The sequence below is a fragment of the Scyliorhinus canicula genome, chromosome 18, assembly GCF_902713615.1.
Source record: "Scyliorhinus canicula chromosome 18, sScyCan1.1, whole genome shotgun sequence".
In the NCBI taxonomy this organism is placed as follows: Eukaryota; Metazoa; Chordata; class Chondrichthyes; order Carcharhiniformes; family Scyliorhinidae; genus Scyliorhinus; species Scyliorhinus canicula.
The window spans coordinates 9634012-9661992 of record NC_052163.1 but is presented as its reverse complement, the minus strand read 5'-3'; the positions used below and the strand labels follow the sequence as shown (position 1 = coordinate 9661992).

General features: G+C 48.5%; 1 protein-coding gene and 1 long non-coding RNA gene across 6 annotated transcripts in view; one reads left to right on the top strand and one right to left on the bottom strand.

Annotated features, from left to right (window-relative positions):
- Positions 1 to 27981, bottom strand: part of pitpnc1a (phosphatidylinositol transfer protein cytoplasmic 1a) — a 384643-nt gene that overhangs the window by 264253 nt on the left and 92409 nt on the right. Inside the window, exon 2 of one of the 5 annotated variants that reach the window (XM_038776791.1) lies at positions 14840 to 14896. The exons of the other annotated variants lie outside the window; for them this stretch is intronic. The gene's annotated coding sequence lies outside the window, so the exon portion shown is untranslated. The remainder of the gene's footprint in view (positions 1 to 14839; positions 14897 to 27981) is intronic. 5 annotated transcript variants of the gene reach the window in all.
- LOC119953018 lies at positions 38 to 25372 on the top strand. The gene is made up of 3 exons (XR_005457937.1): positions 38 to 165; positions 24764 to 24824; positions 24990 to 25372. It is a non-coding gene; the product is annotated as an uncharacterized LOC119953018 (long non-coding RNA).

Here is a 27981-nt window from a genome sequence, read left to right as displayed (position 1 = left end):
CTGAGAGTGGAAAATCTGCTTAAATATTCACAGGCAACAAATGAGATGGGTTTCCAGACATCTGTGCTGACAATTCCATATTCAAGAAGCATGGAATTTTGTTGTTTTAGTAAGGTTGGAAGATCATAATGTTTTTATGGATACTGCAGTGGATACTTTGATAAGGTATATTGTTACTTTCATAATTTCAGGCTTCACAGCCTTTATCCATGTTATTATGTGACGAAGAAAGGGTTCACAATTAGCAAGACATTTAAACATTATTTTTGGATCACTTTGCATTCACAGTGGTGTGCAATATGACTGACACATGTATTTTCAAATACAGCATTTTCACCATGTGTTACTTTCTAGAGTTGATATTCATATGTTATATTTTGGAAACATTTTGAACATCCAAGATTTTATGAGGTCAAAGGTTTTTTTAAGGTTATTTTTACCCATGAATGCATCATGCGGCCCGCATGTTAGCACCATATGTTGTAAAGCAGTCATAGGATCCATGGAAACTATCACATAACCAAACACAGCACAAGCTGAGTGAACAGTCCAATTCTTATTGAGGTCTATTCCTCAAATCATGTCTGTGCTTAAAAGGGTAATGGAGAATAAACATTTACCTGTATTATGCAACTGACTTGATGGGCATTACAATTTTGGAGAAACTGTTACTAACTTGCTGTCAGGTAACATAGAAAATAGAAGCAGGAGGAGGCCTGATTTTCCTTTCGTAAATCTATACTGACTTTGTCTGATTATACCACTGCTTTCCAAGTGCTCTGCTATGAAATCATTGATAATTGACTCCAGCAACTTCCCTACTACCGACATTAGACTCACTGGTCTATAGTTCCCTGTTTTCTCTCAATCTCCCTTTTTGAATAGTGATGTTACATTCGCTACCCTCCAATCTGTTGGAACCATTCCAGAGTTCAAAGAATTTTGGAAAATGACCACCAATGGATCTACTATTTCTCGGGCCACTTCCTTAAGTACTCTGGGATGAAGATAATCAGGCCCTGGAGATTTGTCCATCTTCAATCCCATTAATTACCCCCAAACCATTCTTTACTAATACTAATTTCCTTTACAGCTCCTGACTTAAACTTTTGCTTCATAGAACTTCCTGTATATTATTCATGTCATCCGTCGTGAAGACAGAAGCAAAGTACGAGTTTAGTTCCTCAGCCATTTCTTTGTTCCCTGTTATGAATTCTCCCGTTTCTGACTGTAAGCGGCCTACATTATTTTTTTTAAACCTTTTTCTCTTTACATACATGTAGAAATTTTTACAGTTAAGTTTTTATATTCCCCACTAGCTTACTTTCAAATTGTATTTCCCCTTCTTAATCAATCCCTTGGTCTGCCTTCGCTGAATTTTAAACTCTTCGCAATCCTCAGATCTATTGCATTTTCTTGCTAATTTAAAAATAATAATAATTATAATCTTTATTAGTGTCACAAGTAGGCTTACATTAACACTGCAATGAAGTTACTGTGAAAATCTCCTAGTAGCCACACTCCAGCGACTATTCGGGTCCACTGAGGGAGAATTCAGAATAAGCACGTCTTTTGGGACTTTGTGGGAGAATCCCACACAGACACGATGAGAATGTGCACACTTTGTACAAACAGTGACCCAAGCTGGGAATCAAACCCGGGTCCTGGTGCTGTGAAGCAACAGTGCTAACCACTATGCTACTGCACCGCCCACATTTGTATGCCTCTTCGAATCTAGTACTATCTCTAATTTCCCTTGTAGGCCATGGTTTGGCCACAGCACCCTTTCTACTCTTGCGTCCTTCCTTTCAATAATAATAGTAATAACTTATTGTCACAAGTATGCTTCAATTAAGTAACTATGAAAACATAGAACATAGAACAGTACAGAACAGGCCCTTCGGCCCTCAATGTTGTGCCGAGCCATGATCACCGTACTCAAACCCACATATCCACCCTATACCCGTAACCCAACAACCCCCCCCCCCCCCAACCTTACTTTTATTAGGACACTACGGGCAATTTAGCATGGCCAATCCACCTAACCCGCACATCTTTGGACTGTGGGAGGAAACCGGAGCACCCGGAGGAAACCCACGCACACAGGGGGAGGACGTGCAGACTCCACACAGACAGTGACCCAGCCGGGAATCGAACCTGGGACCCTGGAGCTGTGAAGCATTTATGCTAACCACCATGCTACCCTGCTGCCCAAAGCCCTTAGTTGCCACATTCCGGCGCCTGTTCGGGGAGGCCGGTACAGGAATTGAACCCACGTTGCTGGCCTTGTTCTGCATTACAAACCAGCTGTTTAGCCCACTGTGCTAAACCAGCCCTAATGTTCCCCAGTCCGTCATAGCCAGCTCATGCCTCATACCATCATAGTTATCTTTATTGAGGTTCAAGACCTTTTTCTCAGAATCAACTACCTCAATGTTCACCTTGATAAAGAATTCTACCACATTATGGTCACTCATCTCCAAGGGTTCTCTCATAACTAGATTGTCATTAACAGTCTTTTTTTCTCTTCCCTGCATTCATTATAGTTCTTGTAATATCTTGCAGGGAACTAATATAAAAGTAAATGTCAGGTTTATTACTATGAACAGGAAGACTAATTCCTTGCAGTTAACATTCTGATGGAACTAGTTTCAGTTCTAACCGTTAGCTACTCTTATTGGGACAAGGAATCGCATGGGGTGAGCATACTGGTAAGCTCTTAATTTAATTCCATCAACTATAAACTAAGATTGTATCAGTTAATTAGTATAAAGACTAAAGCCAATTTGATAATGTAATCATAAAATTGCAATCAATGTTAAATTAATTAATCAGATCCAGGTTATAGAGTCTTCAGACACAATAGAGGAGATAAAAAAAATGAAGGGGAGTAGCACTAATGATTAAAGAATCAATTCCAGTTGTGAGTAGGGATGATATACTAAACGGGTCAACAAACAAGGCTTTATGGGTTGAAGTTCGAATTTAAAAAGCGGCAGTCACACAAAACCCCAAATAGTGAAAGGAGATAGAAGAACAAATATTTTGGCTAATTTCTGCCCGTAAGAACGAGAGGGCAATAATAGTAGGAGGTTTTAACTATCCCAATATCAACTGGGATTCAAACAATATAAGGGGCACTGAGGGAGAAAGATTCATGCAGTGTGTCCAGGAAAATATTTTCAACCAAGTACTGACAAATCCAATGAAAGGAGATTCAATTCTAGACCTGGGGGGGGGGGGGGGGGGGGGGGGGGTGTGTGTGTGTGTGTGTGTGTGTGTGTGTGTGTGTGACGGACATGACCCACGCTAGTGAGCCAACACCAACTCACCCATGCGGCCCTGTGGAAGTCGTTTTGCTTCTTGCAGCACTAGGTGACAGTCCTCCTGGTGACACTCCACTCATTAATGGGGAGCTGCCAAGCGCAGTCCAGGCGAATAAGCTGGCTGGACAGTCTTTTCCGGCGTGATGCCCATGAGGCATCATTAAGTGCCCTAATTAATGTTAGATACCAGTGACAGCATCGCCAGGTCAGACATCGGGAAAACCCAACAGTTCCTGCCTGCTACACACTTAGAAACCTTTTGATTAGATTGCGCCCGTAAGGCTCCTGAGGAGGCAGGAAAGTGAGTGAGCAGCAATAGATCGGGAGCTCAGTCCATGTGAGAAGTGCCTCATATAAAGGCAGATTTTACAGTAAAACAGTGAATAAATGAATGGTCTCATAATCACAGAATTATTGCAGTGAAGAAGGAGGCCATTTAGCCCATCGTGTCTGCCCCGGATCTCCAAACCAGCATCATGGCATAGTGCCATTCTCCTGCCTTTTCCTGTACCCCTGTGCTTTGGTTCCATTCAAGTTATTATCAAATGCCCTTTTGAATGTCTCGATTGAATCCTGCTTCCACCACTCTTCACAGTTACATAAAGACATAGGGAGTGATTCTCTGGCCTTGGTGCGCTCTTGCTCAAGCATAGCGAGGCCAATGAATAGTGGGAGAGGCCAAAAACAAGGGGCAAAATTCTCCGCCCCCCACGACGGGTGGGAGAATAGCGGGAGGGCCTTCCCGACATTTTTGCCACCCTCCCGCTATTCTCCCACCCCCCCCCGCCGAAGTCCCGACCCGAATCGCTGCCGCCGTTTTTTTTACGGCCGGCAGCGATTCTCAGCTGTTAGATGGGCCGAAGTCCCAGCCCTTTCCGCCGTTTTTACGAACGGCAAACACACCTGGTCTTGCCGTTCGTAAAAACGGCGTCACAAACTCGCTATTAATAACCATGGCACCGATTGGCACGGCCGTACCACGGCCGTGCCAAGGGTGCCATGGGCCCGCGATCGGTGGGCACCGATCGCGGGCAGCGGGCCCGATGCCCGCGCACTACTTGTCCTTCCGCCGCCCCGCAGTATCCATTCGCGGGGCGGCTGAGGGGCAACCCGGCCCGCGCATGCGCGTGTTTCGCGCAAAAACGCGATGACGTCGCCCGCGCATGCGCGGGTTGGAGTCTTCCAAACTGCGCATGCGCGGCTGACGTCATATGACGCATCAGCTGGCGCTAACTCCGGCAAGCGGGCTTAACGATTTTCGTTAAGCCCGTCTTGCCGGAGCCTACGGCGTCGGGCTGCTAGCCCCGACCGGGGACCAGAATCGGTCCCCGGTCGGGAAGGGGCGCGCTGCCGTAAAACCCGCCCGGGTTTTACGGCAGCTTTACGATTTCTCCCGTTTTGGGAGAATCTCGCCCAAGATCCACGCCAGGTGCCAAACAGTTTGTGATGCAACCGTCCTGCTCCCATAGGCAAAATCAGTATCTCGCTGCAGCGAGGCGAGAAACTAATTATCACCACTTAATCCCCATTTCCACATTATCAACAATATCGACCCCATAATTCAACTGTCTCCTGTCATTCAAATTCCTCCCCAGCAAGTGGTCATGCTGGCGCCGATTAGTACTCCTTTTTAAATATGTGAATCTGGCGGAAGTGCTTCTGTGGGGAGCTGAGTAGCCATCTTTGCTCACAGGCAAAGAGCCCGGGGGCACTGGGACTGCCACCCCAGTGCACGGCGGAAGGGGGCTGGCTGGGGGTGGGGATCCTGTGCAGGAGGGCCGCCATGAGGGGGTGGTGGGGAGGGGGGGGGGCGATCGCTTGTGGCACCACTGTGCCAACCCCTGGATCATGTGTACCAGTGCCTGTCAGCCCCACAGATTACCCAGAATTTTACCGTGCCCTCCTCATGCTGGGTAGGAACTACAGCAGCGGTTTCTGCTGTCGAGCATACCGAACTTTTGATCAGAGACACTTTCGTTGCAGGTATGCAGTCCTCACAGATCTGCCAAAGACTTTTAGAGAGAGAGACTTTAAGCCTCACGGAGACATGGGCCCTCGCCTCCTCCCTAGGCGTTGCGAATCGTAATGCCCGCGCGTACGCCCCCGACCGCATGGCGGCCCCCTGGGCAGCGTGGAATGCAACCTCCCTCACCCCCACGGACTCGGACACCCCCCCCAGGCCTGCGCCGCAGGGCGCCCCGATAAACCCACGGGACCCCGCTGCTATTTTTGGAGCCAGGCAAAGCACCCCCGCCGGCGCTGCCCAGCTCGCTCCGCAACCTGTAAGGGCTGCGGCAAGAAGGGCCACTTTGTGGCCGTCTCCCAATCTAAAGCGGTCGCTGCGGTCCCGAGCAGTGACCGCGGGTCCTCCCCCCGCTCTCCTCAGGGGCCCCGTGCAGCCCGCGGACCTCGCTGCCCCCATCGCCACGTGTGATCCCCAGGCGTCGCCATTTTGGGCCCCCGACGCCACATGCGGTCCCTGGGCGCTGCCATTTTGGGCCCCCAACTCCACGTGCGGGGAAATGGCGCCGCAATTTTGTCCACCCCCCACCATGTGCGGCCGATAGGCGCCGCCATCTTGGATCGGCACCGAGGACCCCGCAGGTAACTACTCTCGGCCTGATGACGACTCAAGAGTTTCTGCAACGACTTGCCTCTGTCACATTGGACCAGTCGCAGCGTCGCACTCTATCCAAGGTAACCACGAAGATCCTCCTCAACGGCCATGAGACAAGCTGCCTGCTGGACCCCGGGAGCACGGAGTTTCGTCCACCCCGCCATGGTAAGACGCTGCGCTCTTCCTGTTTACCCAGTCAAACAAAAAAATCGCTCTGGCCTCCGGTTCACACTCGGTCCAGATCACAGGGTACTGCATAGCAGACCTCACGGTCCAGGGGAGGGAGTTTAAAAATTACAAGCTCTTTGTCCTTCCTCACCTCTGTGCGGCGGCACTCCTGGGGTTAGATTTCCAGTGCAACCTCCAGAGCTTAACATTCAAATTCGGCGGCCCTATGCCCCCCCTTAACTGTCTGCAGCCTCGCATCCCTCAAGGTCGATCCCCCGTCCTTGTTTGCAAACCTCACCCCGGATTGCAAACCCGTCGCCACCAGGAGCAAACGGTACAGTGCCCAGGACCGGACCTTCATCAGGTCCGAAGTCCAATGGCTTCTGAAGGAAGGGGTCATCGAGGCTAGCAACAGCCCCTGGCGACCACAAGTGCTGGTGGTAAAGACCGGGGAGAAAAATAGGATGGTCATAGACTACAGTCAGACCATCAACAGGGTTACGCAGCTGGACGCGTATCCTCTCTCACGTATCTCCAACCTGGTCAACAGGATCACGCAGTACAAGGTCTTCTCCACGGTGGATCTCCAGTCCGCCTACCATCAGCTCTCCATCCGCGCGAGTGACCACAAGTACACTGCGTTCGAAGCGGATGGGCGACTCTACCACTTTTTAAGGGTTCCCTTCAGTGTTACAAACGGGGTCTCGGTCTTCCAATGGGAGATGTACCGAATGGTCGACCAATACGGTTTACGGGCAACCTTCCCGTATCTCGATAATGTCACCATCTGCAGCCACGATCAGCAGGACCACTACACCAACCTCCGAAAATTCCTCCGAACCGCAAAGCTCCTTAATCTCCTTAAGCACGGTAGCATGGTGGTTAGCATAAATGCTTCACAGCTCCAGGGTCCCAGGTTCGCTTCCCGGCTGGGTCACTGTCTGTGCGGAGTCTGCACGTCCTAACCGTGTCTGCGTGGGTTTCCTCCGGGTGCTCCGGTTTCCTCCCACAGTCCAAAGATGTGCGGGTTAGGTGGATTGGCCATGCTAAATTGCCCGTAGTGTCCTTAAAAGTAAGGTTAGGGGGGGGGGGGGGGTTGTTAGGTTACGGGTACAGGGTGGATATGTGGGTTTGAGTAGGGTGATCATTGCTCGGCACAACATCGAGGGCCGAAGGGCCTGTTCTGTGCTGTAATGTTCTATGTTCTATCTGACCTATAACAAGGACAAATGCGTGTTTAGCACCGACCGTCTAGCCATCCCCGGCTACGTAGTGCGTAACGGAGTGATAGGCCCCGACCCTGAACGCATACGCCCCCTGATGGAGCTTCCCCTCCCCCACTCCCTCAAAGCCCTCAAGCGCTGTTTAGGCGTCTTTTCATATTACGCCCAGTGGGTCCCCAATTACGGCGACAAAGCCCGTCCCCTCATCCAATCAGCCACTTTTCCCCTGTCGATGGAGGCCAGCCAGGCCTTTAGTAGCATTAAAGCAGATATTGCAAAGGCCACGATGCGAGCTATCGACGAGTCCCTCCCCTTCCAAGTCGAGAGCAACGCGTCCGATGTAGCTCTGGCAGCCACCATCAATCAAGCGGGCAGACCCGTGGCCTTCTTCTCCCGTACCCTCCACGCTTCCGAAATCCGCCACTATTCGGTTGAGAAGGAAGCACAGGCCATAATTGAAGCTGTGCGACATTGGAGGCACTATCTGGCCGGCAGGAGGTTCACCCTCCTCGCAGACCAACGGTCAGTGGCCTTCATGTTTGACAACGCCCAGAGGGGCAAGATAAAGAACGACAAGATCTTGCGGTGGAGGATAGAACTGTCCACCTACAACTATGACATCTTGTATTGTCCTGGGAAGCTAAACAAGCCTCCCGATGCCCTGTCCCGCGGCACCTGTGCCAACGCACAAGTGGACCGCCTCCGAACCCTCCACGCGGACCTCTGCCACCCGGGGGTCACCCGCTTTTTCCACTTTATAAAGACCCGCAACCTGCCCTACTCCATCGAGGAGGTCAGGACAGTGACCAGGGAATGCCACATCTGCGCGGAGTGCAAGCCGCACTTCTACCGCCCCGAACAAGTGCATCTCATAAAGGCTTCCCGCCCCTTTGAACGTCTCAGCATGGACTTCAAAGGTCCCCTCCCCTCCAACAACCGCAACACGTACTTCCTCAACGTGATTGACGAGTACTCCCGCTTCCCTTTCGCCATCCCCTGCCCTGACACGACCACCACCACAATCATTAAAGCCCTACACACCATTTTCTCCCTGTTCAGATTCCCCGCTTACATTCATAGCGATAGGGGGTCCTCCTTTATGAGTGATGAGCTGCGTCAATTCCTGCTCAGCAGGGGCATTGCCTCCAGCAGGACGACCAGTTACAACCCCCGGGGTAACAGACAGGTTGAGAGGGAGAACGGTACGGTCTGGAAGACCGTCCTGCTTGCCCTGCGGTCCAGAAATCTCCCAGTCTCCCACTGGCAAGAGGTCCTTCCAGACGCCCTCCATTCCATCCGATCACTCCTCTGTATCTCCACTAACCAAACGCCTCACGAACGCCTTCTTGTTTTTCCCAGGAAGTCTTCCTCAGGGACCCCGCTCCCGACCTGGCTGGCTACCACCGGGCCCATCCTGCTCCGGAAGCACGTGCGGGTGCACAAGTCGGACCCGTTGGTCTAAAGAGTCCAGCTACTCCACGCAAACCCGCAATACGCGTATGTGGAGTATCCCGACGGCCGGCAGGACACGGTCTCCCTTCAGGACCTGGCACCCGCTGGATCCCGGCCACCCCCCCCCCCCCCCCCCCCCCCCCCCCCCTGGCGCCAGCACCCCCCACCCCCCCCCAACCCCAACAGCCCCCGGCAGGCGCACCCTCCCCGGCCCCACCGACACCTACACACACGCTGCCCAGTGGACAGGACAACCCTCCCCCGGCTAGGGGTACAGACGCAAAAACAGGATCATCGCTCCCGGAGTCACAGACGACCACCGTTCCAACATCGCCGGCACAGCTACGCAGGTCGCACAGGACATCCAAGGCACCCGATCGGCTGATCGAATCCATGTAACCTGCTGATGAACTCTTGTTTTTTTGCCTGTTCTCCATTTCCCCCCCCCCCATTTTCCCAAAGTGTACATAGTTCCTGTTCTGTATTTTGTACATAGTCGGGGGTAGTGGGCAGCCATCAATGCAATGGTACGACCTAACATCTCTAGTCATACTACCAGTCTCTCACGTACTCACGGGACACGCACACCCCCTCCATGTCCGCGTTCCCCGTACCCCCCCCCCCCGGTTCCTTTCTCAACAGGGGGTGAATGTGGTAGTATGACTAGGGGTATTACGGTACCTGGAAGTGTGAGCTGCCATTGGTGCAGAGGACTCGCTGCCCATTGGCCCAGGTATGTCATGTGCCTCTCAGCCGATTGGCTGAGAGGTAGGTAGCTCCGCCTACGAGGCAGGGTATAAGAACCCGTGTCCCCGGCAGTCTGCCATTCTTCTGTACGTCTGCCGGGTCCACTTCTTGTATATTAAAGCCTATTGTTCGGACTTTATCTACGTTTCGTGTCCATTGATTGTGCATCATACATTCTCCACTGTACCCAATTCCGCAGTGTCGCCACCACCACCGGACTTGTGGAGTAATGGGTCGGCGAGAACGGCAAAGGAGATGTTATCAAAGTTCCCAAACTAGTACCTGTACAAGATGCCACCTCCAGCTGCTCCCACATTACCCCCCCCCCCCCCCCTCCCCGCCATCGGCCACTTACTAATCATAGCTATATTGGCGCCCAGCAATAGTTTCGAAAGTTCGGCAGTGCCAACCCACCCCGCACCCCCGACTGTGGTGCAACAGCGATCTCCTTACTTGAGGGTTCTTATTCGCCCACACAAAGCCCGTAATGATCCTACTCACCCGCTTAAAAAAGGCCTCAGGGATGAAGATGGGGAGGCGCTGAAAGACAAACATAAATCTGGGGAGGACAGTCATTTTCACGGTCTGCACCCTCCCTGCCAGTGACAGCGGGAGCATGTCCCACCTTTTAAAGTCACCTTCCATTTGCTCCACCAACCGGGTCAGGTTGAGCCTGTGCAGGGCATCCCATTTCCTGACCACCTGTATACCCAGGTAATTAAACTTTTCTCTACCATCCTAAGCAGCAGCTCTTTCAGTTTCTCCTCCTGCCCCTTGGCCTGGATCACAAACAACTCGCTCTTTCCCATGTTCAGTTTGTACCCTGAAAAACTACCAAAATCCCTCAGGATCTGCAGAACCTCCCCCATCGCCACCACAGGGTCCGAAATGTACAGGTGCAAATCATCCGCGTATAGCGAGACCCGATGATCCACGCCCCCCCCCCCCCCCCCCCCCCCCCCCCCCGAACCAGTCTCGGCCAGTTCCTCAAGGCTCTCAGCGCCATAGCTAGTGGTTCTATAGCTCGGGCAAATAGTAACGGGGAGAGGGGACACCCCTGCCTTGTTCCCCGGTGAAGCTCGAAGTACCCCGACCTCAGCCAGTTTGTACATACACTTGCTACAGGCGCCGGTACAGCAATTTCACCCAGCCACAATAAAGCCCTCACCAAACCCGAACCTCCCCAGCGTTTCCCAGAGGTACTCCCACTCCACCCGGTCAAAGGCTTTCTCTGTTACCATCCCTGCCTCCCCACCCTCTGAGGGCATCATAATAATATTCAAAAGTCTCTGGACATTGGTATTGAGTTGTCTGCCTTTAACAAACCCAGTCTGGTCTTCCTCTATCGCCCCTGAGACGCAATCCTCAATTCTTTACTCGATTGCATGCCCTCTATACCCTTGACAATCTCCTCCAATTCAATCGGGGCCCCCAGCCCTTCCACCAGGTCCTCTTCCACCTTTGGAAACCTCAACTGGTCCAAAAATTGCCTCATCCCTTCCGCTCCCATCGGGGGCTCTGACTCGTATAGCTTACTGTAGAATTCCATAAAGACTTTGTTCACCCCCCCTGGATCCACGACCGTGTTACCCTCCTTATTCTTTACTCCCCCGATTTCCCTGGCAGCCTCCCTCTTTCGCAGTTGGTGTGCCGGCATTCTACTCGCTTTCTCCCCATACTCATAGACTGCCCCCCTTGCCTTCCTCAGATGTGCCCTGTGGTCAGCAGTTCAAACTCCGCCTGCGGACTCCGCCACTCCCTCAGTAGCCCTGCCTCGGGGGCCTCTGCGTATCTCCTGTCCACTTGGAATATCTCCTCCACCAGTCTCTCCCTCTCAGCTCTTTCTCTCTTTTCCCTATGGGATCGAATTGAGATGAGTTCCCCTCTGACAACTGCCTTCAGAGCCTCCCAGACCGTTGCCGCTGCTACCTCATCCGTATCATTTGTTTCCAGGTAATCCTGGATGTTCCTGCAATCCGCCCGCAAACCTCTTCGTCCGCCAGCAGACCCACATCTAGTCTCCAGAGTGGACGCTGCCCTCTCTCTCTCACTAAGCCGCAGGTCCACCCAGTGCGGGGCATGGTCCGAGACTGTGATTACCGAGTATTCTGTTCCCGCCACCTTTGGGATTAACACCCTGCTCAAGACAAAGAAGTCTATGCGGGAATAAACCTTATGAACGTGGGAGAAAAAAGAGAACTCCTTCGCTCTCGGCCGCGCGGACCTCCAGGGATCCACCCCCACCCCCATCTGCTCCATAAAACCCTTCAGTTCCTTAGCCACCGCTGGTCGCTTCCCTGTCCTGGACTTCGACCAGTCCAGCTCGGGGTCACTGACTGTGTTAAACTCTCCCCCCATAATCAGGTGGTGTGACTCTTTTTGCCTAGCAAGCGTCTCATAAATTCCACATCATCCCAATTCGGAGCATAGACGTTCACAAACACCATGCGGACCACCTCCTACTTTCCACTCACCATTATATCCCCCTTATCTGCCACAATTCTCCCAGCCTCGAATGCCACACCCTTACGGATCAGAATTGCTACCCCCCTGGTCTTCGAATCCAGCCCTAAATGGAACACCTGGCCTACCCATCCCTTTCTCAATCTCATGTGGTCTGCGAGCTTTAAATGTGTCTCCTGAAGGATTGCTACGTCTGCCTTTAATCCCTTTAGATGCGCGAACACGCGCGCTCTTTTGACCGGCCCATTCAAACGCCTCACATTCCACATGATCAGCCTGGATGGGGGGGCTAACCACCCCCCCCCCCCCCCCACACACACACACACACACACCCCCTGCCGACTAGCCATCACCATTTCTTGGCCAACCTTGAGCCCGCGCCCTTCGCTTCCTCGAGCGGCCCCACAGGGAGCCGCCGCCCTCGACCCTCAATTGGTACCCCAAAATTGATACCTCCTCTGCCAGCAAAGCAGCATCAACCCCTTCCCTCCCCCCGGCCAACAACCCCACGACCCAAGACCCCCCCCACCAAGCACCAGCTGGGCACTTGCTCACCCCCCACTACTCTCCCGAGAGTCAGCTGACCCATGCTGACCCTGGCAACTCCCGACCCTTGCGCCGATCAGACTGTCGCCTCATTGTCCGGACCCTTCTCCCCACGTGAATAAACCAATTAAACTACCTCTCCAGCCCCAGTGAGTAAATAATAATACGAAACAAAAAATAAACAGAAGACACTAACATTGCCCCATGAGGAGACACTTGTTGAACCAAGGCTCCAACTTCCCGAAAATTCGCACTAAGTAGAGGGCCCCCTCCCCCCTCCGTATCTCAAGTTTGCCGAAAACACTGCACCCTCCAGCCACCACCACAGCCCTTACACGCACCCAACATTGTATACAATCTTATATTAGAAACTGTACTGTGTTACCCAGCCCCACTGCCGCATTCCACCAACGCTTAACTGTCCTTTAATTCGAGTCCAGCTTTTCTTGTTTGACAAATGACCACGCCTCGTCCGGCGTCTCAAAATAGTGATGCCATTCCTTGTACGTGACCCATAGCCTCGCTGGGTGTAGCATCCCAAATTTCACACCCTTGCTGAATCCAGCACGCCTCTTGGCCAGCAGCGCACCCAGGTCCTGGTAGATGTGTATCACGCTGTTCTCCCATCTGCTGCTCCGTTCTTTTTTTGCCCACCGCAAGACAAGTTCCTTGTCCGAGAAGCAATGAAATCTCACCACCATGGCCCTCGGCGGTTCATTCGCCTTGGGCTTCCTTGCAAGGGCTCTGTGCGCCCCGTCCAGCTCCAGGGGTCGAGGGAACACCCCCATTCCTATCAGCGTCTCCAGCATCTTGGACACAAATGCTCCCATATCTGACCCCTCCACACCTTCGGGGAGGCCCACAATTATCTGTTCTGTCTCCTGGACCTGTTTTACAGGTCCTCCAGCCTCTCCTGCCACTTCATGTGGAGTTCATCCTGCACCTCCACCTTAAGGGCCAATACAACCAACTCGTCCTCATGGTCGGATAGCTTTTTCTTTATCTCCTTAATCGCTTTCCCTTGTTTTGCCTGAGTTGCGATCATTTGGTCTATTGATACCTTCATCGGGGCCAGCACGTCCTTTTTAAGATCAGCAAAACAGCCCCTAAGGACCTCCTGTTGCTCCTGTGCCCACTGCACCCATGGACCCTGGTCTATACCGGCTGGCATGCCGTGCCTCGGTGCCTGCTCCGCACGCTTCTGTCTGCTGGCTCCTGGTCCAGCTATCCATACAACAGAGAGGGAATCCTTTTGAAATGAAATGAATGAAATGAAAATCGCTTATTGTCATGAGTAGGCGTCAAATGAAGTTACTGTGAAAAGCCCCTCATCGCCACATTCCGGCGCCTGTTCGGGGAGGCTGGTACGTGAATCGAACCGTGCTGCTGGCCTGCCTTGGTCTGCTTTCAAAGCCTGCGATTTAGCCCTGTGCTCAACAGCCCCCAGTGTTCGCTTCACCAATCTTCCCTAAAAAGTCCATGGAAACTCCTGAAAAAGGTCCGAGAGTCAGTTCCAGATGGGAGCTGCCGAATGCGCGACCTACTCCTCCATGGTCGCCACAGGAAGTCTTGTCATCTCTTCTTCAATGGCCTTGGTGAGATCTTTTCACAGTTGTTCCCTCTGCTGCTAGAATTTAGCTTTAATAAAGGCCCTCAAGTCAGCTTGAGGCCTTTAAGCTCGCCCTTCCCCCACCTGCATGCTGAAAGAGGCTTTTGTCTTTGCTGCAGCTTCAGCCAAATCTTTCACTGTTTCTGCCGGGTCTGGTAACCAAGAAACATATAATTCCTAGGGGAAAGTACTCCTCCAACATTCACCTACGTCTTTTCATCAAAACTCCACCCCGTATTGATTAAAAAAGAGCTATTTTCTGTAACCTTGGGCAGGAGCTGCCTTGTGTGTGTCCATTTACTCCATGGTGCACACTGGAAGCCGCTACTGTCCCTTTTATTCCATGAGCTAATATAACTTTTTGCACAAGTCTGTTGTGTGGCATTATCTCAAACACCTTTTGAAAGTTCATGTGCACCAAATCAACAGCATTACCTTAAACAATTTCCAGCAAGTTAGTTAAACGATTTCCCCTTTAGAAATCCATGCTGGCTCTTTCGAGGCACGCGGAGCGAAACGGAGTAGAATATGGGGGATCGAGTGGGATCACCAAAGTGAACGCCAGCCCACCCACCGCCAAGGCAATGGACGGAGCTCCTTACACAAGAGTTCCAAAAACATAAGGATATGAAAAAACATAGCCAGATATGATCTAAAGAAATCCATCAAAGATGCCAAAAGACAGTACCGGACCAAGCTCGAGTCCCAGGCCAGCCACACGGATCTCCGCCGTCTATGGCAAGGTCTGCAAGACATAATGGGCAACAAGGTGAAGGCATATAAAATCGTCAGCTTCAACGCACCCCTCCCTGATGAGCTCAACGCATTCAATGCCCGCACCGAGAGCGAGCCCTCCACCCCAGAAGCCGCAGATAAACTTGTATTTGAGATCACCATTGCAGATGTCAAAGCAGCCTTCTGAATGTCAACCCACGGAAAGCCACTGGCCCGGATGGGGTACCCAGACGAGCACTCAGGTCTTGCGTGGATCAGCTGGCGGGGGTATTCAACCTCTCTTTACAACAATCTGAGGTCCCTATCTGCTTCAAGAAGACGACCATCATCCCTGTACCAAAAAAATGCCAAGCAGCGTGCCTTAATGACTATCGTCCAGTGGCTCTGACATCCATCATCATGAAGTGCTTCGAATGGTTAGTCATGGCACGAATCAACTCCAGCCTCCCGGATTGCCTTGATCCACTACAGTTTGCCTACCGCTACAACAGGTCCACAGCAGACGTCATCTCCATGGCCCTGCACTCTACCCTGGAACACCTAGATAACAAAGACACCTATGTCAGACTCCTATTTATCGACTACAGCTCAGCCTTCAACACCATCATTCCTACAAAACTCATCTCCAAACTTGTAGCCTTGGCCTCGGCTCCTCCCTCTGCGACTGGATCCTGAACTTTCTAATCCACAGGCCACAACCAGTAAAGATAGGCAACAACACCTCCTCCACGATCATCCTCAACACCGGTGCCTCACAAGGCTGTGTCCTCAGCCCCCTACTGTATTCCTTATACACTTATGACTGTGTGGCCAAATTCTCCTCCAACTCAATCTTCAAATTTGCTGATCACACCGCCGTAGTAGGACGAATTTCAAACAATGACGAAACAGAGTATAGGAATGAGATACAGAATCTGGTGAACTGGTGCGACGACAATAATCTCTCCCTCAATGTCAACAAAACAAAGGAGATTGTCATCGACTTCAGGAAGCGGAGTGGAGAACATTCCCCTGTCTACATCAATGGGAACGAAGTAGAAAGGGTCGTAAGCTTCAAGTTTTTAGGTGTCCAGATCACCAACCGCCTGTCCTGGTCCCCCCATGCCGACACTATAGTTAAGAAAGCCCACCAACAACTCTACTTTCTCAGAAGACTAAGGAAATTTGGCATGTCAGCTACGACCCTCACCAACTTCTACAGATGCACCATAGAAAGCATTCTTTCTTGTTGTATCACAGCTTGGTATGGAGCCTGCTCTGCTCAAGACCATAGGAAACGACGAAAGGTTGTGAATGTAGCCAAGTCCATCACGCAAACCAGCCTCCCATCCATTGACTCTATCTATAATTCCCGCTGCCTCAGAAAGGCAGCCAGCATAATTAAGGACCCCACGCACCCCGGACATACTCTCTTCCACCTTCTTCCTTCATGAAAAAGATACCAAAGTTTGAGGTCACGTACAAACCGACCCAAGAACAGCTTCTTCCCTACTGCTATCAGACTTTTGAATGGACCTACCTGGTATTAAGTTGATCTTTTCTCTACACCCTAGCTATGACTGTAACATTATATTCTGCAGTCTCTCCTTCCTTCCCTATGTACGGTATGCATTGTTTGTACAGCATGCAAGAAACAATACTTTTCACTGTATACTAATACATGTGACAATAATAAATCAAATCAAATTCTAATCAACCCACACTTTTCCATGTGACTACTGTACTAATTCTATCCCTAATAATTGTTATAGAAGCTTACCCACCAGTGATGTTAAAAGTGACTGGCCTGTAATTGCTGGGGCTATCCTTATAACCTTTTTTGAACAAATGCATAGCATTTTCAATTCTCCAGTCCTCGAGTACTTCCCCTGAGTCTAGAGAAGGCTGGAAGATTATGGCCAGTGCCCCTGCAAATTTGGCAGGAATCTGGGACTTTCACATTAACTAAGGTTGTGTGTGTGTTTCCCTGCCGACCGGTTCTCCGATCCACTCTCTCCTGCTTTCAATTCCCTGGCAATGGGCTAGTTCCAAAATCTTCTGTGGGTGAGGATTTAACTTTGGGAATCCTCAGTGTCACAGAATGACCGTGGGATGTGTGCAACAGAGAGTGTTATAACAAGGAGCTTTGTTAAAACATACATACAGTGCAGAAGGAGGCCATTCGGCCCAACGAGTCTGCACCAACCCACTTAAGCCCTCACTTCCACCCTATCCCTGTAACCCAATAACCCCATCTAACCTGTTTTGATGCTAAGGGCAATTTAGCATGGCCAATCCACCTAACCTGCACATCTTTGGACTGTGGGAGGAAACTGGAGCACCCGGAAGAAACCCACGCAGACACGGGGAGAATATGCAGACTCCGCACAGACAGTGACCCAGCGGGTAATCGAACCTGGGACCCTGGCGCTGTGAAACCACAGTGCTATCTACTTATGCTACTGTGCTGCCCCCATGGTTGTTGTGAGGGTGTGGTGTGCAAGACAGCTTGATAATGAAAGTCGGTGTGTACTAGAGGGAGAGGTTTTGCCAAGAGTCCATTAATGAGCGGGATGTGCGTAAGAGAGGAAAGGTTATAACTGAGTGTCTTAGAATGATAGTGGGGTGCAACAGAGAATGTTGTTACCAAGGGGTTGATAAAGAAGCTAAGGTGTATAAGAAAATTTAGAACTTAGAGTTTAATAATGATGCTAAGGTTGTTACAGAGAATGTTAAAACTGACTTTGACGAATGAGGGTGGTACTAAATCAACTCTAGTTCTGAAAGGGTTAAATTTGTCATCCTATCTTTGGTGAAATAATTAGTCTGCTAGAATGCCTGTTCCTGTGTTGAACATTTTAATTGAAGTGTTAAGGACAGCCTGTTTAATTCACAGTCAGTAATGTTCAGCGCTAATATCGTTCGATTCACCAAGCCCCTGGACAAATAAGTAAAAACACATGAACATGTAAACAAAGAAATAGGCCAACTGGGGCAAAGGTGATCTGCACCCACTAATTAACAAACACTGTCACTTCAAAACAAAATGCCCTTATGGGTTTTATTCAAATGTTGAGGCGGAGCAGGCAGTTGAGAGGATTAACTCTGCACTGATGTGAGCTGAATTTGTGGATTTGTGGTCGAGATTGATTTGATCAAGAGTGCAGCTGGTCAAGTTCAAACTCCCAATGTGTGCACATGATTACATCTCTTGTTTTGCAAGTACACAGCCTTCAGAGAAAAAGACAGAATTTGAATATCTCAAAATTACTGAGCAGACACCTCCAAAAGCAGAGTGCAAGATTGAATGGATGGTCAGCTAATATGGGATGGATTGGAGGGTGTGATGGGTTTGCACAATCATATAGAAATGTTTATAGAACAGCCTGAATAGACACTTGGCTTATACCCCCACCTTCTCTGGTGTTGACCAACTAAGGAGAGAAAATCCTAAATGGGGAGAGACTCCCACAAAGGATAAATGAGAGAAGGAAAATAAACATAATTCACTTGGTCAGCGAGAAGTAATGAAGGTATTTTCACCAAAATCATACAAAATTCACAAAAAATACAAATTCATCATTTCTCATGACCTTACTGCAGTTTCAAACTCAGAGTCGCGACCCGCGGGTGGGTCGCGGGCAGGTTTCGGGAGGGTCGCAGTGCAATTGGCCTTGGTGTTCGCGATCGCCCAACAACCACGACCAGCTTTTAAAATGGTGGCACGGCAGACTTTTGAGATTGCTGTCCATCCCGTGCATGTGTACCAGATCAAACAGTGGGCAGTCCCAGAGCCCAATGGAGTGGACCGCCTCCTCCTGACGTCAGTTTTTCTCAGCAAACGAGGGAGGTCTCCCACCGGAAATGGTGGCAGAGAGCAGGTCATGCTGACGACATGTGTTCGAGGCAAGAGAGAGATTCCTCCATTTTGTCAGCAGTCCTGGTGTGAAATCTAGGGCCTTTGGTGAACAACCCATGAAGAAGAAGCTGAAAATAGGAACAAAGCAGCATAAAGATGATTACTTGAGGTATGGGTTATTAATTCCACCGATGCAAATCAGGATTCAACGTTCATGTGTGTTATATGCAGGGAAGTACTGGAAAATGAAAATTAAAAACCCTTAAAACTTCAAAAGCATTCAAAGACTAAGCATGGCGAGTTCGAGGACAAACCTCTTTATTTTTTTCAACGAATGCAGTGAGATCTTAAATCATCAGCTGAAGCCATTATCAGAAATGTAACATTGAATAACAGAGCAAGTGAAATCATGAGTGTTGTGTTCTGCGGTCCCACCTTTGCAATGATACACACAGAACATATGGGAGTTTAACTGGAACGATGATTTATTATCAAACACATGGAAACTTCATTGTAGTGTTAATGTAAACCTGCTTGTGACACTAATAAAGATTATTATTATTACAGTTGCACAATTCCTTCAGCTGGCATTTGTTTCTCCTGAGCATGGCTCCTCCATTCAATGTTGTTACTTCATAAGACCTAGGCAGATATACACTTTGAATACTTCTGGGTGACCGGCTTCCCTGGGTAGGATTTATGACCCAAATCATTTGTTCCACACGCAGAATGGACAATTCCACACCTGCATGTCTGTCTTGTGCTGTCGTAAGTCTCTGTTCTTTTGAGAACTTTCTCCGATAAACTTTTTTCCTGCACTCCATGATTAGTGCCTGAACTACTCAAACCATTTGCTCAGCAAGACTGTTGGATCTGGGATAGTGTGGCGTGGATGCCATGTGATTTATGCCCCATTTTTGTCCCTAACAGGTCTAGTAGTCCATTGTGGCCCATTGTTCGGTAGGATTTCTTCAGGTGTACCAAACACCTGGGGCGGCGCGGTGGCACTGCTGCCTCACAGCTGCAGGGAACTGAGTTCAATTCTCGCTTTGGGTCACTATATGTGTGCAGTTTGCACTTCCTCCCTGTGTCTGCGTGGATTTCCTCCGGGTGCTCTGGTTTCCTCCAAAGATGTGCAGGTTAGGTGGATTTGCCATGATAAATTGCCCCTTAGAGTCCAAAATAAGGTTCGGTGGGAGTACTGGGTTACAGGGATAGGGTGGAGGTATGGGCTTAAGTAGGGTACTTTATCCAAGGGCCGGTGCAGGCTCAGTGGGCCGAATGGCCTCCTTCTGCACTGTAAATTCTATGATTCTATGAAACCAAATGTTGCATTCATTGTGCCCTGCACAGATGAACTTGAGGTATCCTTCAATTGTTTGAAGTTTGGAAAATTGGAAAAATAATCAGTGATAAGGAGAAAGTTGTTCCCATGGATAGTGAATAAATCTGTTGCTATTTTACATCAAGGGTAGGATGAAATCTCATGAGGGTGCAAAGGCTCTGTGTGTTGAGGGTTCGGTGACTCCGGTATAGAATTTACAGTGCAGAAGGAGGCCATTTGGCCCATCGAGTCTGCACCGGCTCTTGGAAAGAGCACCCTACCCAAGCCCACACCCCCACCCTATACCCATAACCCAGTAACCCCACCCAACACTAAGGGCAATTTTGGACACTAAGGGCAATGTATCATGGCCAATCCACCTAACCTGCACATCTTTGGACTGTGGGAGGAAAGCGGAGCCCCCGGAGGAAACCCACGCACACACGGGGAGAATGTGCAGACTCCACACAGGCAATGACCCAAGCAGGGAATCGAACCTGGGACCCTGGAGCTGTGAAGCATTTGTGCTAACCACAATGCTACCGTGCTATCTTCTCAATTTTGTTGTTGATCCCTGGTCAATTTGCGCTTCGAAGGCTGCTTATTCACTCAATGCCCAGTTTCCCCTAGTGTATCTGTGAGGCGTGTGTGCCTGAACTTCCAATTCGGGCTGGACGAGATCCAAGCAATGCATCACATCGCCGGGTCCCAGCATTGAATTGTAGGAGAGTTAAATTGAAGAAACTGCCATGAATGAAGGGTTTAAATGTTAATTGAAATTGACAGGCTAAGGAGAAGATGTCTATGGTAACTGGATAGGATGGGGGGGGGGGGGGGGGGGGGCTGGGGGATTTGGAGGTCAGGGGTGGATTGCAGATTGGGGGACTGGAGGTTGGGGGCGTAAGATCCAAGCAAGCAAACACCAGGAAGCAATGTTGGATTGGAATGAAAAGGTTTAATAAAACTTACTATATTACACACTCTACTCCCTGAAGGGTCTCCCGAGCCCAGCCCACAGTCAGGCTGGGGTCCTTATGTCCCAGGACTCCCTTAGTTAAGGGTTTCAGCCCACTCCCCTCATCAGGGAAGATCGTACAGGTGAGGCCATGGGGAACTTAATGGTCCAAACCTTGCAGCCTCCGATCAGAGGGGAATCCAAGATCGGGGTAATCGGAGACTGTGGGGGAATTGGAGGTCGTCTGGGGAACAGAGATCGAGCAGATCGGAGGTCAGGGGGGATCGGTGGTCAGGGGGGGATTAGAGGTCAGGGGAAATTGGAGGTCGTGGGCATATCGGATATTGGCGGGGGGTAAATAAGGTTTGTGGGAGAATTGGAAGTAGTGGCGGGAGGAGGTTAAGGTGAGAGTGGCTGGACCTTGCTTGGGGAGGATCTTGGGTCAGGACAGGTTGGGAGGTGGTGGGTTCGGCTGGGGAAAGAAGAGGAGGAGTCCCATGCAGTTGGGGGAAATGCCGAGGTGGTCCAGTATTTTTTATTAATTCATTTATGAGATGTGGCTGTAGCTGGCTGGGCCAGCATTGATTGCCCATCCCTAGATGCCCTTGAAAAGGTGGTGGTGAGCTGCTTTCTTGAATTGTTGCAGTCCCGGAGGTGTAGGTACACCCACAGAGCTGTTGGAAGACAATTCCAGGATTTTGACCCAGCGACAGTGAAGGAACTGCGATATAATTCCAAGTTAGGATTGTGAGTGACATGGAAGGGAACCGCAAGGTAGTGGTGTTCTCAAGCTTCTGCTGCTCTTGTCCTTCCAGATGGTAGCGGTCATGGGTTTAGAAGGTGTTGTCTTAGGAGCCTTGGCGAGTTTCTGAAGTGCATCTTGTAGATGGCACCTGCAGCTGCCACTGTTCACCGGTGGTGGTGGTTGGGCTGAATGTTTGTGGAAGGGGTAGCAATCAAGCTGGCTGTTTTATCCTGGATGGTGTTTAGCTTCTTGAGTGTTGTTGGAGCTGAACACATCCAAGAAAGTGGGAAGTATTCCATCACACTCCTGACTTGTGACTTGTAGATGGTGGAGTGGACAGGCTTTGGGGTGTCAGGAGGTGAGTTACGTGCTGCAGGATTCCTAGCCTTTGATTTGCTCTAGTAGTCACAGTATTAATATGGCTAGTCCAGTTCAGTTCCTGGTCAATGGTCACCCCCAGCATGTTGATAGTGGGGGATTCAGCAATAGCAGTGCTATTTAACGTCAAGGGACGATGGTTTGGTCCACTCTTGTAGGAGATGGTCACTGTCTGGCACTGGTGTGGTGCGAAATTTACGTGTCACTTGTCAGCCCAAGCCTGGATATTATCCAGGTCTTGCTGTATTTGGACATGTTTCAATACCTGAGGAGTCACGAATGATACTGAACAGTGTGCAGAAATCAGTGAAAATCCCCACTTCTGATCTTATGATGGAAGGAACATCATGGACAAACCACCTGAAGATGATTAGGCCTAGGACACTATCCAGAAGAATTATATCTGTACAACAGTTACCTAGACGTCAGAAGTGGTTTAAATTCTTCTAGCTTTTTTTGGTAACTCTTGGTGTCTCGCGGATGCATCGGTTACTTCGACCTCCCGATGTCTGACAGCTGGTGGCGATGACAAGCAGTGCTCTGGACCCAGCAGTGTCACGGGGGTCTTCCTAGGCTATAAAGGGGATTGTGCCCGGACCTTAATCGGGGCACCTTCACTTAGCTCTAGCGATTCTTGTCATCGAATGTGGTCAAGGTGGCGGTTGGCTTCATTCCCTGGTGTCTGGATCACATAGGAGACTGGGCCCATTGCGTGGAGGAACACGTCAGAGAGCCATGTGGCTCCTGCACTGAAATTGTGCATGTAAACCGTGTCACCCAGCTCGAAAATGCATAGTGGCGAGCGCCGATGTGAGTCCAGCTTGGAGTGATCCAGCCATTGATGGGATCCATGCGCCAGCATCGGGGAATACGAAGCTGAGACGAGATTTGAGCCATCAGTCCATGGTCAAATCCGCTGGAGCAACCCCGGTAGTGGCATGCGGTGTCATATGGTAGCTGAAGAGAAAGTGAGCCAGCCGTATCTCCCAACATCCAACAGTCGTCTTCTTCATGGTCCACTAAAAGGTCTGGACTGCCAGCTTGGCTAATCCGTTTGAGGTCAGGTGGTACGGGGCAGTCCTCACGTGCCAGATTACATTCACAGCCATGAATGATGCAAAGTCTTGGTTGGTGAACGCTGTCCCATTATTGATCACCAGGACTTTGGGTATTCCATGTGTGCTAAAAATGTGTCGTACCCTGTCTACTGTCTTCCGTGTAGTCGTGCTTTGTACCCAGTGGACCACAAGCCATTTGGAATGGGCACTTACCAGGATAAGCAATAGGTTGGCGAAATCCAAGTAGATGTGGGCCATGGTTTTCCCAGCCATTCTCACGGGTGCATTCCTGGCAGCTGGTTAATTAGATCATTATCTGAAGAGTAAACATTTGCAGATCTAAAGGGAAAAGGCCAGGGAATGGGACAGGTAAGTTGCTCTTGCTGAGAGCTGGCAGAGATAAGACAGGTTGATTGGCCTCCTTCTGTGCTGTAACTATTCTATAATTCAATGGTATTATCGCCATTGTATCAATCTCCACTATCAACATCATGAGGATTACCATGGACCAGATTACCAGTGGCTCCAGAGCTTGGGAATCTGTGGCAAGTAACTCGCCTCCTGACTCCCCAAAGTCTATCTACGACAAAGCAGTACTCTTGACTGGCACTCCATTCATCATTGACACACAGTGGCAACAGTGTGCACCATCTAAAAGATGCACTAAGCAACCCACTAAGCCTCCAATGATAGCACCTTCCAAACCTGAAAATCTTATTACCTAGAAGGATAAGGGCATTATCTGCAAGTTCTCCTTCAATCCACACACCGTCTCAATTTAGGACTATAACGCCACTGTCACTCAAAAACCTGGAACTCGCTGTGGTGTATCTACTGTAGCAGTTTAAGGAGGAGGCAGCTCACCATCCCCTTTTCAAGGACAATGAGGAGTGGGCAACAAATGTTGGCCTTGCCAGAAACACTCACACCCCTAAAAGAATTTAAAAATATATAAAGTAAAATACTGCAAATGCTGGAAATCTGAAATAAAATAGAAAAAGGCTGCTGCCTGACCTGAGTGATTCCAGAACTTTCTAGCCTATCAGAATGAGGATTCTTTACCTTAAGTGACAATCCATGTGGAGATTATGATATAATTGAAAAGGGAAATTGTTTAAATATTTCAAAAGCAATATAAGAAGGATCAGGAAAAGTATATTGAAACAATATTAGGCGATAGCACAAATTAAAGAGTTAGCACCTTCATCGGCACAGTGGTCAATATATATGCTGTAATTTCTATTAATTGCCATCTAAACATGCAGCAGTCTATATTTCAGATAGCATCCACATAATTCCTTCTTTTCTAGGTTCAAGAAAAACTTTGAATCTGTGTAGATGTTTCCCAGTAAAGGACACCTGAAACAGCTAAAGTTCAATAATTCTTAACAGACTTGTTTTAAAAATTCATCAAAAGCAAACTTCAAACATAAGACTTCACAACCAGCAGACTTTATTGAGCGCTTTCAATATACAATGTGCTGTGAAGCGGTTATAGTTTAACCCTCTTCCTGTATCAGCTTAGTGAAATTGTAACATTTTAAAAGTTATATTGACTTTTCTTGGCAATATTTTAAAGGGAATTCCACCTAATTCAAGTCCACGCATTCAAGCTTTCAAGCTCAAAAGTAGAAGCACAGGTAAGCAAAATAATACAACTGCTTTAACTGTTCACGGCAACAAATATCTATTACCTATCTGTTCAAATTTACTTAGTAACACTGCCGTTTTTATGTCAGAAACATGATACACATTTCTTTAACAGTAATCAAAATAAAGAAAAATAAATATATTTTAAATTTCAGAATGTGAGGACGTGGGATCACGTGTGGGAAGATGTGAGAGAAAACAAGGCAAGAGAGCAAAGGAAATGATAATCAGAACATGACAGTGTCATGGAGGTGTCCCTTTAAGAAATGTTTTTGTCTTATCACATGGCTTCAGTGATGTCATTGTGTGGGTGGAGCTGGGCTGTGGCTCTGAGAGTTGGTTTTACTTTCACTTTGAGTTTGAACTGGTTTTGTTCTGCACAGGTTTTATTTTCTCTATCTGCATTTTAAAAACTGTTTCCAGATTGTTTGATAACATGAAAATAAATAACTGTTTTCTGGAAGAAATTCAAACCTGCTGCTTTGGAAAGGAAACAGGAGCACAGTAGCACAAGTGGATAGCACTGTGGCTTCACAGCGCCAGGGTCCCAGGTTTGATTCCCTGCTGGGTCACTGTGTGGAATCTGCACGTTCTCCGCGTGTCTGTGTAGGTTTCCTCCCACAGTCCAAAGATGTGCAGGTTATGTCGATTGGCCATGCTAAATTGCCCTTAGTGTCCAAAAAAAAAGGCTAGGAGGGGCTATTGGGTTACGGGGATAGGGTGGAAGTGAGGGCTTAATGTGGGTCGGTGCAGACTCGATGGGCCGAATGGCCTCCTTCTGCACTGTATGTTCTATGTTCATCCATACCAGGTCTTAGGTGCTGTGTAATGGGCCACACCTCTGAAAAGGATGTTCTGGTTTATGGAATCTTGTTATTAAATTGGAACAGCTAAATGGAGAATTTATTAAGGGTTATACATAGGGTACTGTAACTGTGTGGGGTATTTATGTTGGTAGTTGATAAAAATGCTTACTGTGTGTGTTTATAAAAATGTTAATTAAATTTGTAGAATAAACTTTGTTTTTGATTGAAAGTGCTTAAGGCCTCTGTTGAACAACACCTGAAAGGCAGGCACTTCTGCTCATCGTAACCAAAATCAATAAACAGTTGTAGGTCAGGTGAACTCCATGATATACTTTGGAGTTTTCTCAACTCTGGCCCATAACAACAGTAATAGAGCATAGAAACCTAAGAGTGTGCCTCTAGATAAGGCCAGAAATTGCAAAAAAAGTTAAAAGACAGAGGTAAATGCTCTGTATCTGAATGCACATAACATTCATAACAAAACAGATGCAGTCACAGCTCAAATAGAATTAAATAGTTATGATCTCATAGCCATTACAGAGACGGCTGCAAGAGACAAAAGTTAGAGACTGATTATTCAAGGGTACTTGACATTTCAGAAGGATGAGCTGCTAGGAAAAGGTGGAGGGGTAGCCTTGTAAACTAAAGATGACATTGAGACAATAGAGATGACCCTAGTTATAAAGATCAATTGTAGAATCAGTTGGGGTACAGATAAGAATAGTAAAAGTAGGAAGTCACTTATGGGAGTGGTTTATGAGCCCCCTAACAGTAACCACACTGTAGGACGCGATATCCAGGAAGAAATAATGGAAGTTTGTGAGCAAGATAGGGTGATTATCATGAGTGATTTAAATCTATATATAGACTGACCAAATCATATTGGCAAAGTTAGCCTGGAGGATGAGTTGATAAGAGTGTTTTCGGGACAGTTTCTTAGATTAGCACATGCAAGATTCAACCAAAGAGTAGGATATGCTAGATCTGATAATATGTAACGAGACACAATTAATTCATGACTTCATAGTAATGGCACATCTAGGTAGCAGCGATCATAACATGATTGAATTTCACATTCATTTTGAGGGAGAGAAGTGTGGGTGCAAGACTACTGTTTTAAACTTAAATAAAGGCATAAGGGGATGAAGACAGAGCTGGCTAAAGTGAACTGGGGTCAGTAGATAGGTCTGTAGAGAAGCAGCCACAAACATTTAAGGAAGCATTTCATAAAACTCAGTGAAGATACATTCCAGCGGGCAACACGGTGGCACAGTGGTTAGCACTGCTGCCTTACGGCACCGAGGTCCCAGGTTCAATCCCAGCTCTGGGTCACTGTCAGTGTGGAGTTTTCACATTCTCCCCGTGTTTGCATGGATTTTGCCCCACAACCCAAAGATGTGCAGGGCAGGTGGATTGGCCACGCTAAATTGCCCGTAAATTGTAAAAAATGAATTGGGTACTGAATTGGTTTATTTTTTTAAAAGATATATTCCAGTGAGAAAAAGACTTGAGACGAAGGAAACACCATCCATGGCTACCTAAGAAAGTTAAAAATAGTATCAAATTGAAAGAAAAAACATACAATGCTAAGATTGGTGGCAAGTCAGAAGGGTAGACAGAAGATAAAAAAGAGCGAAGAATGACTAAAAGAATAATAAGGATGAAAACTAGAGAAAACTAGCTAAAAATGTAAAAACAGATATTACAAATCTCTATAGGCATTTAAAAAGCAAAAGAGTAATTAAAGTGAGCTTTGGTCCTGTAGAGAGTCTGGGGAATTAATAATGAAAAATAAGGAAATGGTGGAAGCATTGAACACATATTTTACATCTGTCACCACTGTAAAGGACACAAATAACAGCCTAGAAATAATTGTGCATGAAGTGAAAGGGAAGGAAGAGCTCAAACCAATCACAAGGGAATGGGCACTGAGAAAATTATTCGAACCTAAAGCTAATCCTGAGATATTAAAATAATTGGTTGCTGATATTGTAGATGCATTGGTTTTAATTTTCCAATGTTCCCTATATTCTGGAAAGGTCCTATCAGATTGGACCTCTTTGATATACCCAGCTGTGAAGCAAACTGCGATGTTTATAAAAATCTAGCTATGATTGACAGCTACTGTACTCCATTAAAGACAGTTAAGTGCTGTCAGCAGAGAAATAGAAGTTGTGAGAAGCACTTAAATGGTCAGTTTCACAGCTGACTACTTGAAAGTCACTCAAGCATGAAGGAAGATAGGGTGGCACAGTAGCACAGTGGTTAGCACTGCTGCCTCATGGCATCGAGGACCCGGATTCGATCCCGGCCCCGAGCCACTGTCCGTGTAGAGTTTGCA